Source organism: Lissotriton vulgaris, chromosome 3_1 (assembly GCF_964263255.1).
Source record: "Lissotriton vulgaris chromosome 3_1, aLisVul1.2, whole genome shotgun sequence".
Lineage (NCBI taxonomy): Eukaryota > Metazoa > Chordata > Amphibia > Caudata > Salamandridae > Lissotriton > Lissotriton vulgaris.
The window spans coordinates 1700032511-1700046538 of NC_141689.1; positions in this window are offsets into that span (position 1 = coordinate 1700032511).

Sequence of the window (14028 nt, forward strand, 5' to 3'; positions counted from 1 at the left end):
CGTTTGACCAAGTCTGATAACATCAGAGTTTAAGGACAAACACCGTGGTGTCCGTGCCTCGAAATCCCGTCGATCAAAAAGAAAATACGAGGACGATAAAATGAAAGTAACAGATATATTAAAAACAACCGTGACAAACTACTAAAATGGCACTGGACGGAGTACGTGATCAACGTTTGGCACCTCGGCACTACGTTCCAAATAAATCTAGATAAAATACAATTACTAATATATTACAAAAGTACACCAGGGGATCACACACGACCCGGAAAACAAAGCGGCAAATTTAATACCTGAAATAAAGAAAGGTTTGTTTGTTGAACTTGAAGAAAAAGAAAAAACCGCGGGCTTCAAACGACGCTGCGCATGCGTAGAGAGTACAACTTTACTCAAAAAAAGGAACATTTTACATACTATCATAGAAATGAAGGGGCATATTATCAACAAAAGGCGATACATTACCAGCGCTTTTATCGCCAGCAACTGCCGATAAAGCGGCAATAATGGGCTTGATAATAGTCCCTTGTAAATTCCCATAGCAGCCCAGGTACTGGTATTAACATGGGCTGCTATGGCAATTCACAAGGGCATATTATAAAGACCATTATCACCCCTTTATCGGCAATCTTGAGGAAATATAAATTTTTGGTCAAGTTGTGTTCCCTAGCGAGTACCCCACCGTCTCCATGTACCAGCTTAAAGTGCATGTAACTTCCCTCCTGTGCCAGCTATGAAGACGCAAATACATTTGCGTCCAACGTTAACATGTCCTCTTTCAGATCCACCCTGAATGGATTGAATAGTCCGTTCCTAAGTATGCTATGCCAACGTCTTTTTGTAGTGTACTTTACACGATTTTCAGCTTTGGCAAAGTAGGCCCTGAATTTCTGCCATCGAGCCTGTTCCTGCTTTCTGACTCCGAGAGCCTCAGCCCAGGCAGCCTCTGTACCCGTGAACTCTGACTTACTCCCAGCGCGGCCCCCGCGCTCAGCTCAGCCTGCTGCCTGCCAAGACTGACTACAACCTTCGAATTATCTGTTCCGCTCCTCGAAAATACATTCCTGCCTACTAGTTTCAGTAAACATCCCCCCAGCTGCAGAGCAAAGGGCCGGCCTGTCTCCGTGCAAGTAATTCATAGCCCTTGTTACCATGCTCCCATGGAAGGCCCATGCCCCCACGCTTCTCATGCAGACACTTAGGCGCTTATACACGCATTCACAGTCAGTATAGAATAGCATCAGCCCCAGAGACCTTTCCCGTCCAGATAATATGGTTCCCAAACATCAGATATCAGATATGATAGAAGTATGAGTTGATCTGACATGCCAGACTTCTGTCTCTTTCCGTCAGTGTAAATGTCAAGTCCCCTGCACCCTCCAGTTTCCACGTCAATCACACGTCATGCAGCTGCGCGCGCATCCAAGCCTCCGATTTCTGCTGACATTGCAACATTTCTGTTTGGTGCCACCCACTCATGACACCTACCTGTGACGTTTCTAGCACACACCTCCAGTTCACGCCTTCTGATTACGTACTAGTAACACGTGGATGCTGTTATCTTGTCTTCTCTCAGCTGTTACGCCTACTGCATTGCTTTCTATGATGTAAATTAAGTATATAAGCTATGTACTGTTAATAAAATATAGCGCACTATCCCTTCTTCCACCCCTGTGGTGGGAAGAACATGATATCCAGGTCTTGACCATTCCTTTTTAAGGAATAAAACCCCTAAGAACTCTAACACCACGGACTCTGTTTCTTTCTTTCCGATTTGAGTTATTATTGATTAAGTACTTACCTGCATAGAAATTAAGACGGTAAATTATATATTTACGACATTTTGGCGCCCGAATAGGGACCCCTCCCCCACCTCACGCGCCGGTTGGTGCGTTGCAAGCTCTGTCCCCTGCCATCAGTTAGAAGGAAACTACGCGTACCGGCAGGATTTCCTGTATCTCCCTCTGGCCCACGGAGGTGACGAAGACTGCAATCAGCACCCAGACGAGGCGGTGAGGAGTGCGGAGGATCCCGACCAGAGCCTAGCCGAAAGAAGCAAGGTCCGAGGTGTCAAGAGGCCCACCAGTTTTCCGAAGTTTTCCGAAGTATCCATGTGCCGAGTCGAGCCGAGTCGAGTCCAGTCCAGTCGAGTTTTCCGAGGCCTTCTGTTTTCCGTGCTTCCCGGTGAGTACCATTGCTGGGACGTATCAAGACGGGTTTGGGTACACAAACACGGTCTGCACTGTTTTTAGACAGTGTATCTGTACTGTTTAGCAGTACATCCAGTATAGGGGGTAGTCATATATGTTTCAAAATGTCTTTTCATGTGATTAATGTCGTGGTATGAATGTGACCGTTTTTAATGTGCATTATTGTGTTCTTGTATAACTAGCTGTATTCAGTATTAAGTAGTTAGGGTTGAGCATTCAGTATTAAGTAAACAAGATGCCGTTTTTCGACAAATTAAAGCAAATAGGAACTAGGAAAGGGATACTAGAGGAAGCAATTCCTATCCCCCCTAGGGACACTCCTGGAAATTTTATGTACCATAAGCATGGCTTAGATGCCATATTGTATCTAGATTTATGGGCCGACTATACTAAGCATCTAGACGAAAGACACAGATGGCCTGTTACCGGAACATGGGATGCCGAGTGCATCATGAAGGTAGAAGAAGCACTATGGAAAAAGAAAGCCAGACAATCTCAGAAAGACGCCATAGAATTTTGGCGTAAGGAATCACATAAGCGTGCTGAAAAAGCACTACGTAGAGAAGACAGACTTAAAGAATCAGATAGAGCCCAAGAAAACGAATTAGTTACTGAAGGGATCCGAGTAAAATCAGAGCAAGTAGACCGCGCACGAAATAACCTCGTAAACGGTATGTATCTCGCGGCCGAGGGTTCGCCTGAGGCCATTTCCGAAAAATCTGCCGCCACCATTAGTGCCAACTAAAGTAATTCACAAGACTACTAAAGACATATTCCTGAATTCCTATCTAGAGGATGTAGCACCCGCTTACACCAATCTGCCTGTCCGCGCCCTGCCTAACGACAGGGACGGGGGTGGTAACCCGCCCCAAGATCATATTCCGCCAGTACCACGACAGATTCCCCCTGTTCCACCACCTCCACCACTTCCTGCACTTAAAGTCGATCTACCGAAACCGCTTCTACCTGACCCTACTAAAAGACAGATTCAAGCTCAGATACAGACTCCACAGAGAGATAATGCCCAAGCTTCCGCCTCAGGAGGTGCGACCGGGGGTCACCAGACCCCGCCATTAACACGCAGGTTACAGCTCGGGGACTTGCAGAGTCCTTTCACATTCAAGTCACCCCGTCTCGACATACTCAAAGGACAACTTACAGTTTGCAGATATGATCCAGTACCCGGCAAAGACGATAGAATGATGATGGCATCACTACGGTTACGATCTGCTACTGATTTCCTGCTATTATTTGCAGGAATGAAGGAGCGCCTAGATAGAATATATCAGTTTATTCAGACTGGAAAAGACCCTGACAGTATTAAGGATGCCATGGAGCATCAGAAAGTTGACGTTCAAGGACAGATACTACGCTTTTTTATAAATTGCCTAATAAGAGAACGAGACAGGCCAGAAACAGATCAGGGTGAATTAGATGCACTCAACAAGTGGGGTCAAAATATGTCCGAAGGAAAACACGACAAGGGGACTTGCATATCCAGTATGTACAAGAAAATTAGAAAGGCAGTGATAGATATACACAAAGAAGAAAAAGAAAAGGCTTCCTCCGGGGAGGAGGAAGAACCTGAAGAACCAGAAAGGACTACAGATACTATAGCGTATGTAGGTAAGGGAACTTACCTTAGGAAAGGTATTCGCCCAGAAAGCAAGAGAGTTTTTCTCTCTGCCTTAACAAACCCGAATTCTCCTGAACATCAGTTCCAGGAGACTGATAAAAGGCTTCGAGACCGAATAGGGTACCACGTACTCAATTCTATGGATGAACAAGAACTAGCCCGGTCAGCCATATTATGGACTGAAAATCCAGACATATACAATGATGACACGGTAGCACAGACATTTCTGAACCTTTCCCCAGACGAACAGAAATTAGCAGGTGTATACATGATTCAGCACCTCCTCACGAAATACAGAAACCAACATTCTGATCCAGGTCCCTTACACGAAACATTAGAAGCACTACTCATGGATAGATGGAGAGGTCTAAGTACCAAGTTAATACAAATAATTCTAGAACAACGACATAGATATAACACTTTTGTAAGCTCCGAATATGTTCCCGCCCCGCCCCCAGAAAGAAAAATGTATCATATAGAGCGTCTGCATGGTCTTGAAAGTCAGAACCCCTTACGAGAGGTACATCCAGTTATGGGTGAAGATCGTACCTTGAAACGCGTGTATGTACACACGCCACTGACTAAGTTAGAACTGTTAGAAATGAAGAAACTAGTACCCTGCCATGATAAAGACCCTGCAGGTTTTCACAGAGAGCTTAAAGACATGTTACTAATGGGGGATTACACATATGAAGATATCATGAAAATGTTAAAGGTACTGCTGCCCACGGGCATCTACGAGAAACTCAAGGAAAAGGAATGGGAGGTGGGAGAGAAAAAGATTGTATGGGCAGAAATAGAAGACGAAGAGAACAAACGTGTCCCAGGGGTAGGCCTTGGGGAGAAAACTAAAGCATTACCAGGTTTGATAGTACAGGTTCTGCCAAGATTATTGACAACTAGAAAGGAAGACTGGGATGCAATCTCAGCATGTAAATAGAAACCCGACGAAGATACTAGTGACTTCTATTCAAGATTCGAGAAATGTTTTATTATTAATAGTGGTCTTAAACCAAGTAGCGAGTCGTACCCGCATCTTTTTGTATCAAAGTTAGTCGAGAATTCCCTGTTAGCAGTTAAAAACCGTGTATACAAGGTTGAAAGTACATGGCAAGCAAATACGCCATCACAGATGTTACAAATGTTACAATACCATCAGAATAGAATTAGAGAAGAACAAGATCAGGAACAGAAACGTATGAAAGACACGAAAATGAAAATGTTAGTAGCTCAAACAGTTCCCGCCGACGGTCACAGAAAGGGTGCGACCCAGACAAATCATTCTGCAGCTCCCGTTAAAGGGACATGCAACTATTGTAAGCAGCCAGGTCACTACGTACTTGAATGTCCAGTTCTGAAACATAACATATCCACAGGTAAAACTAAAGAAAGACCGCATCCACCAAGACAAGATCAGGCCCAGCAACAGACCTCACAGAATGTACAACCTATGCAAAATGCACAGCCTATGCATGCTTCATCTCATACAGCACAGACCGTAGCGGTATCACAGCCACAGCCCACAGCCTCGACTCAACAAGTTTCCCAACAGATGTACCAGTATGCCCAATCTGCTTACCCTGAGTATCAACGATACACATGAAACAGCCTAGAGAGGGAGTTTGGCTTGCCTCTTATTGAAATTCCTGTAGATCAAGAGGGTCCTTATGTACACAGTCAAGTATTGGGAAAAGACAGAAAGTTTTTAATTGACACAGGGGCAAGCCGCACAACAATCAGTCATAATGAAGTCCCAGGGGCACCCCTCTCAGGCTCACAGAATGTTTCCCTTGGCTTTTCAGGACAGCCCATTGTAAATGAGGTATCTGAACCAGTCCCCCTGGCTGTGGGGCCATTATCACGTGTCACAGACCTGTTACTGACAAAATCATGTCCAGAAAATCTGTTAGGTATCAAAACATTGAAGGCTCTAGGAGCCATAATCTGCTGTTCCCCGGAGGGGGTTCGACTCTTTCTGCGGGATTTCAAGGGCCATTATGTCTTACGAGAAGTTGATGTCAGATTGAAAAATGTACCAGATCACTTGTGGGGAACAGGCCCAACTGATGTAGGTTGTATGCATATCACACCATACCGTGTTACACTCAAGACAGGAGTTGTTCTACCGCGAATCAGACAATACAAGTTACCACCCGATGCTGTAGTGGCTTTACTGGAAATCATTGAAGAGCTCATTGCCCAAGGAGTGGTCGTAGAGACCGACTCCAATATCTGTAATTCACCAATCATTCCGATTCTTAAACGTACTGATCCCAATGCACCGCCAGTATATCGGCTGGTGATTGATCTAAGAGAGCTGAATAAATGCATTGTTCCACAGTACCCTGTGGTCCCCGATATCTCTTCCCTATTGACTGCTATTGATTCAGAAGCAACGTTCTTTACTGTAATTGATCTCAAGAACGCCTTCTTTAGTGTACCTATTGACCCAGAGAGCCAATACCTTTTCGGATTCAGTTTAAATGGACGAAGTTTCACATTTTCCCGCGCACCTCAAGGATTCACAGAAAGCCCCAGCATCTATAGTCAAGCACTGAAAAGACAACTAGATTGTATTCAAATGCCAGTTAACACTGCTTTACTGCAATACGTCGATGATCTGCTGATCACCGCACGAAGTGAGCCCGAATGCGAACAAGCATCACTGACAGTCTTACATTTTCTGGCCGACAAGGGACACAAGGTGTCTCCTTCGAAGCTACAATTCTGTGTTCAGCAAGTTGTGTACTTGGGTCACTTGCTGTCCAAAGTGGGGAGACAGCTCACTCCCGATCGCATTCAGTTAATTGTAAATATGCCACGACCCCAGACACAAAAGGAAGTGCGGGCCTTCATAGGCCTCACCTCGTACTGCAGACAATGGATTCCTCAATATGCACACATAGCTAAACCACTCATCCAGTTAACGACACAGGAGGCAGCGACTTCGACTGTCCTTCCTTGGACTCAGGAACATACACAAGCCTTTGAGGAATTAAAGAAAGCATTATGCCGAGCACCAGTTTTAGCGACACCATGTTACAGCAAACCGTTTACACTTTTTGTTACAGAACGTGATGGTACAGCATTGTCTGTCCTCACTCAAGATCAAGCAGGTTCACATAAGCCTTGCGCTTATTTTTCAAGTACATTGGATTCAGTAGCCCAGGCACTCCCTGCGTGCTTAAAGTCAGTAGCAGCAACAGCATTAGCAATCAGACAGAGCGATTCAATTGTTTTAGGACATCAGTTAACAGTACAAGTTCCACACTCTGTAGAGGTTCTGTTAAACAGAACCCAGACTCAACACTTGACTATAGCACGACTGACAGGTTATGAATTGACGCTATTCCAGCCACACATAGAAATCAGACGCTGCAGCATTCTGAACCCCGCAACACTGTTACCTACAATTATGACAGATCCAGCCCCACATGATTGTATAGAGATCATTAATGCAGTAACAAAGCCACGACGAGACTTAACAGATGTTCCACTGACAAATCCAGACCTGACACTTTATGTGGACGGTTCATGTATGAGAACAAGTACAGGAGAATTAGTGGCCGCATATGCAGTGACCACTGAAACCGAAGTTAAAGAAACACATCGTATTGACACACTGTCCGCTCAAGCGGCAGAGCTTATTGCTCTGACCCGAGCCTGTATCCTAGCCAAGAACAGAAATGTTAATATATACACTGATTCCCGTTATGCGTTCGGAGTTGTACACGACTTCGGAATGTTATGGCAAGAACGAGGTTTTTTGACCTCTCATGGTGCCAAGATCCAACACGGTCCCCTCATTCAAGCACTGTTAGAAGCAATACATCTGCCTTCAGGCATATCCGTCATGAAGTGTAAAGCACATACTAAAGTTACAGATTCTGTTTCCCAGGGTAACGACCTGGCAGACCAGACAGCAAAACATACAGCACTGACTCACACTCAGACAACCGATGTGACAAAGACAATAGGACCGACAAATTGTATGACAGTCAGGGATCCCACACTAGATGTAATCGATATTCAGGCACATGCTACCCCAGATGAAATAAAGAAATGGACTGAACTAGGAGGGATCCAGACAGATCAAGGTTGGATGACGAAGGGAAAATCTACATGGTTTCTCCCTGACTCCATGGTTCAAGTCATGATCAATACAGCACATAGTCCAGCACACCTAGGAGAAAAAGCGATGTTAGACAGTTTACAAAATCTTTGGAGCAATAAACACTTACGAGCAGCAGCAAAACAGAAAGTGCGTACTTGCATGATCTGTTGTCAGTTCAATCCAGGTAAAAGCGTCCCTGTAGAGCAAGGTGGATTTCATCCTCCCGATCACCCTTTTGAAGTCCTCCAGATGGATTATATCCAGATGGACCATTGTCGAGGATTTAAATATGTCCTCGTAATTGTTTGTGCACTTTCCCGTTGGACCGAAGCATATCCAGTCCCAGATTACACTGCCCCGACCACTGCCAAGCAGCTGGTTCGAGAATTCTTCCCACGGTACGGCTTGCCTCGTGTCGTGTACTCAGATAACGGACAGCCATTCTCATCCGAATTAATGAAAGAAGTTTCCTTATTGCTAGGATACCAGTGGAAATTCCATTGTGTCCGACATCCCGAAGCCGCAGGCCTTGTAGAAAGGCATAATCAGACACTAAAGACACGCCTTGCTAAAATATGTCAAGAGAAAGGGGTCGACTGGATAGTCGCCCTGCCAGTGGCACTGTTCTATATGAGGATGGTTGCCCACTCGAGATCAGGACTATCCCCGTACGAAGTGGTCTTTGGTAGACCACCAAATATGTGGGGGACGCCCATTCCTAAGAAAATTACTGATGTCGATTGTAATATGTTGACAGATTACCTTGCCTCCTTGATGTCTGCACTCCAATCATGTCGTTCACAGGTTGCCGCAGCCTTTCCCAACAACACTGATGTAAAGCCACACAATGTCCGTCCTGGTGATACTGTTTTAATACGGAACTTCGACAGGAAAAGTCCGCTGGAGCCCCGCTGGAAGGAGCCAAAGACCGTCCTTCTTACAACGAGGACCGCAGTGAAACTGGAAGGCAGAAAGGGGTGGGTCCACACGAGCCATATTAAGAAATATAACGAACTGAAACCAGACCCAGGCTCGTCCACCCCCACCAAAGACTGTATCAAGCCTAGAGACTTTAAAGTTTCCGAACGAGAGAAAACTCCCCAAGAGGAGTATAAACTCAAGCTTCGATCTAGCAAGTCAGACAGTTTAATTGTTTAAGTCCTCCCCTAGGTGAATCGGTTAAATAGTTTCTGACATGTATCCCCTAGATCGAGATAGAGAGAGAGAGAGACAACTCAAGAAACGTACATATTGCAAATCACTGCGTAGTCACTGTATAGTGACATTATTAATCATGTTTTTTCTAAGTCTTCTGATTATTGTTGCAAGTATACTTCTCCCTATCTATTACCCTATTTTCAAGCGTGAACAATCTGCTTACAATGTTTCTGCTGAACATTCTTTTAGCGAGTTACCTCCACATGAACTTTCTTACAGACTTGCGCTGCGCAACAACACATTCATTAGTATGTTACATCATTCCCATCAGACTAACAATGCTACAAACTGCTGGATATGTGGCCGACTCCCTCCCTACCAGAATTACAAGGGAGCTCTGCCCCTCTTTCCGTACCCGTTCACTCACAATGGCTCCTGTGGTGCATGGTTTAAAATAATTAATTCCTTAGATCCTGATATTGCTGTTTTCGACGGGAGCTGGGTTTGGGGAAACTTGAACTTGGTCCTGCTCGACGTCTGTTACCCTGATAAGGAGGGACTCCCCATTAGAATAGGAACTGATCTAGAAAATGAAGTATATGGATTAGGTAATTACACAATTAACCTTATGATTCTTACTGTTGAATCCGAAGCTGCACCAGTTCTGCCCGCTATGTCAGTATTACCAGTCACTGGTGAATTATGTGTCAGTAAGAAAGGTTCAGTACACTTAGGTCATAGTAAATGTACTACTGTGGTCGAATTCAGTGATCATGGTAAATCGTCCTTTAAAGCTACCAGTCATTCCTATTTTGTTTGTGGTCATACCGCATACATACGTTTACCTCCAGATTGGGATGGTACCTGTTACATTGCATTCCTTCTGCCACCCGTTTTTCTAGCTCCTCCTGATTATCACAGAAATACCAATCTAGTAAAGGATAGACTCAGAAGAGATCTCTCGCTTGTCGATTACACTGAAACGGCATGGGAGCAATACACAGATTTTAATAAAGGATTCTTTTTCTTTTTAGGCCCCGTCCAAAATAGTAAATTAATACGCAGATTAACTAGAACACTTGAAGCAGTAGTGAATGAAACTGCCTCCGCCTTAGGTAACTTAACAGAAGAGCAGTCCGCCATGCGGGTTGTTGTTCTTCAGAATCGTCTTGTTATTGACGTCATCTTGGCAGATAGAGGTGGAGCCTGTAAGGTCATCGGGTCAAGTTGCTGTGTTTTCATTCCACAAAACGCGCCATCTTTATATCAAGCTATTACACGTCTCCATAAAATTGCAAATCAGATACATCAGAATCCAGGCACCTGGACTTGGTCCGGTTGGTTCTGGACAACGTTAACTGCTTGGGGATGGAAGATCCTATCCTTCCTAGGCATTGGCCTAGTCCTAGTATTCAGTTGTTGCCTGTGCCTACAGTGTGGGCCGGCGATCTGTGGACTGTGTGCCACATCTTGTATTGAACATTCCAGTTTCCTCTCAAAACGTGAGAGAAAGAAAGAAGAGCAAATGATGTTACAAGAACAAACTGATCGATTCATGAGGATCGATATATCATGAAGGGTCCGTAGGGAACAAGGAGGGAATGAGGAAATATAAATTTTTGGTCAAGTTGTGTTCCCTAGCGAGTACCCCACCGTCTCCATGTACCAGCTTAAAGTGCATGTAACTTCCCTCCTGTGCCAGCTATGAAGACACAAATACATTTGCGTCCAACGTTAACATGTCCTCTTTCAGATCCACCCTGAATGGATTGAATAGTCCGTTCCTAAGTATGCTATGCCAACGTCTTTTTGTAGTGTACTTTACACGATTTTCAGCTTTGGCAAAGTAGGCCCTGAATTTCTGCCATCGAGCCTGTTCCTGCTTTCTGACTCCGAGAGCCTCAGCCCAGGCAGCCTCTGTACCCGTGAACTCTGACTTACTCCCAGCGCGGCCCCCCGCGCTCAGCTCAGCCTGCTGCCTGCCAAGACTGACTACAACCTTCGAATTATCTGTTCCGCTCCTCGAAAATACATTCCTGCCTACTAGTTTCAGTAAACATCCCCCCAGCTGCAGAGCAAAGGGCCGGCTTGTCTCCGTGCAAGTAATTCATAGCCCCTGTTACCATGCTCCCATGGAAGGCCCATGCCCCCACGCTTCTCATGCAGACACTTAGGCGCTTATACACGCATTCACAGTCAGTATAGAATAGCATCAGCCCCAGAGACCTTTCCCGTCCAGATAATATGGTTCCCAAACATCAGATATCAGATATGATAGAAGTACGAGTTGATCTGACATGCCAGACTTCTGTCTCTTTCCGTCAGTGTAAATGTCAAGTCCCCTGCACCCTCCAGTTTCCACGTCAATCACACGTCATGCAGCTGCGCGCGCATCCAAGCCTCCGATTTCTGCTGACATTGCAACATTTCTGTTTGGTGCCACCCACTCATGACACCTACCTGTGACGTTTCTAGCACACACCTCCAGTTCACGCCTTCTGATTACGTACTAGTAACACGTGGATGCTGTTATCTTGTCTTCTCTCAGCTGTTACGCCTACTGCATTGCTTTCTATGATGTAAATTAAGTATATAAGCTATGTACTGTTAATAAAATATAGCGCTCTATCCCTTCTTCCACCCCTGTGGTGGGAAGAACATGATATCCAGGTCTTGACCAATCCTTTTTAAGGAATAAAACCCCTAAGAACTCTAACACCACGGACTCTGTTTCTTTCTTTCCGATTTGAGTTATTATTGATTAAGTACTTACCTGCATAGAAATTAAGACGGTAAATTATATATTTACGACAATCTCCTGCCGATAAAAGCGGCAATAATGTATCGCCTTTTGTTTATAATATGGCCCATTATTCTTTTTTTGACCAGTAAACTAAGGTGCATATTATCAAAAGACCGGTGTAAAAATTATCGCCGTTTTATTGGCAGGAAACTGCGGATAAAACGTTGATAATGACCTTGATAATACAGCCTTGTTATTTCCCATAGAAGCCCATGTTAACACCAGAACATGCACTTCTATGGGAATTAACAAGGACGTATTATTAAGCCCTCCCTCCCAACATTAATAAAAAAACCCAGACAGTGCAGATACCCGTAGCTGGAAGATCATTTTACATATTACTGCCCTTAAAACATGGCGTTCCCCGCGATGTGTACGGGGATTGAGGGAGGGAGAACTCAAAACACATTTGTTTTTTTAAAAGACCGACGGGTGCCGCTCCCCAGAGACTGCTGGGAGTAGGACCGTAACCCCCCACATACTTCAAAATAAAACCAGAGGAGTGCAGCACCTTACAATCCCCAATTATGCAAAATAATTGACCCCATAATTTGCCCCCGAGCAGCCAAGGCCCGTAGAGGGAGTTGCGGTAGGGCAGGGAGGTGGGGCGAGGGATTGGCAGGGTGGTGGGTGGTAAAAATCGGCATATGGATATTTGGATTTGGAGGTAAGTAAAGAATTTATTTAACAAAACGAATTTCGTAGCGTACCCTGCATCGCATTTTGCAATGCAGGGCACGCTACAAAATTCGTTTTGTTAATTAAATTCTTTTCTTACCTCCAAATATCCATATTATGCCGGTTTTTATCACCCCCCACCCTGCCCCTCCCCCGCCCCGCCTCCCTGCCCCACCGCAACTCCCTCCACGGGACGTGGCTGCCCCCTGGACCTAATGAATAAAATTGACTTCTAGTTTTTTTCTCCACCTATTCCACCGCGTACGAGTACTACTAGATGAGTACCCCACTTTTTTTATTTAAAAAAATAATTTAAAATTGAGCCTAAAGATCCATCTCCCACCCCCTCAACATCACTATAGGATCAGAATGTTTCTACCCTGCCCCCTTTCATTATTTCTCAACTTTGTTTTACTGTTTTCTTGTGACTCGGCTCTCGTGACAAATAAGATGGCTGCCAACACTTCCTGGTTTGGAGTATTCACAGCCAATCAACATCCTCCTTGTAATTGTATGGATTTCTGTACGCGTATGCCGCGATTTTTCTTTATATAAAAAAAGAGCCTAAACATACATGTATGACCCCCTGAGCAAGCCTAGAGGTTCAGAATGTTTCTAGCCTGCCCCCTTCCCTTATTTCTCAACTTTGTTTTACTGTTTTCTTCAGACTCGGTACTACCGAGGGACAAGATGGCTGCCAACACTTCCTGGTTTCGAGTGTTGACAGACAGTTAACAACCAATCAGCATGCAGCTCGCGCTCGTAATTGAATGGATTTCCGTACGCGTGCTGAATTCTGTCTCTAGATATCGCTATGATTTTACTTTCAATGTTCTCAGAAACTACTGAATGGATTTACACCATTTAACAAAAAGCACAATCTGCGAACAGAACTCTACCTCTCTTCAAAATTTCGTGTAATTCCGTGGGGAAAATACGTTGTGGGACACCCCTTTTTTCTCGGCCCCCACTTGATGAATCACCCCCAAACTTTAAGGGAAGGAGCGGAACCAAGCAGGCCATTTTCTTGGAGAAATTCGCAAATGTTCGTCCACCGGCGCCAAAGTTATTCCAAATAGAATGTTGTGGAATTCCTATGGAAACTAGCTCCTAACTATAACTACCTACTGGCGACCGCCAGTAGGTAATACATACTCACACACACACATATATATATATGTATATGTATATATATATATATATATATATATATATATATATATATATATATATATATATATATATATATATATATATATATATTCACTGAAAAAACCATAGGTTATAGACCATATATAGTTAGGGATTAGCATTTACAAAACCTTATTTTACTTGCACAAAACCATTGAAATTCGCATATATAGTTAGTTCCACTAACTATATATCGCGCACCCGCAATCCACTGCTAATGATGTCACATATTACATCATTC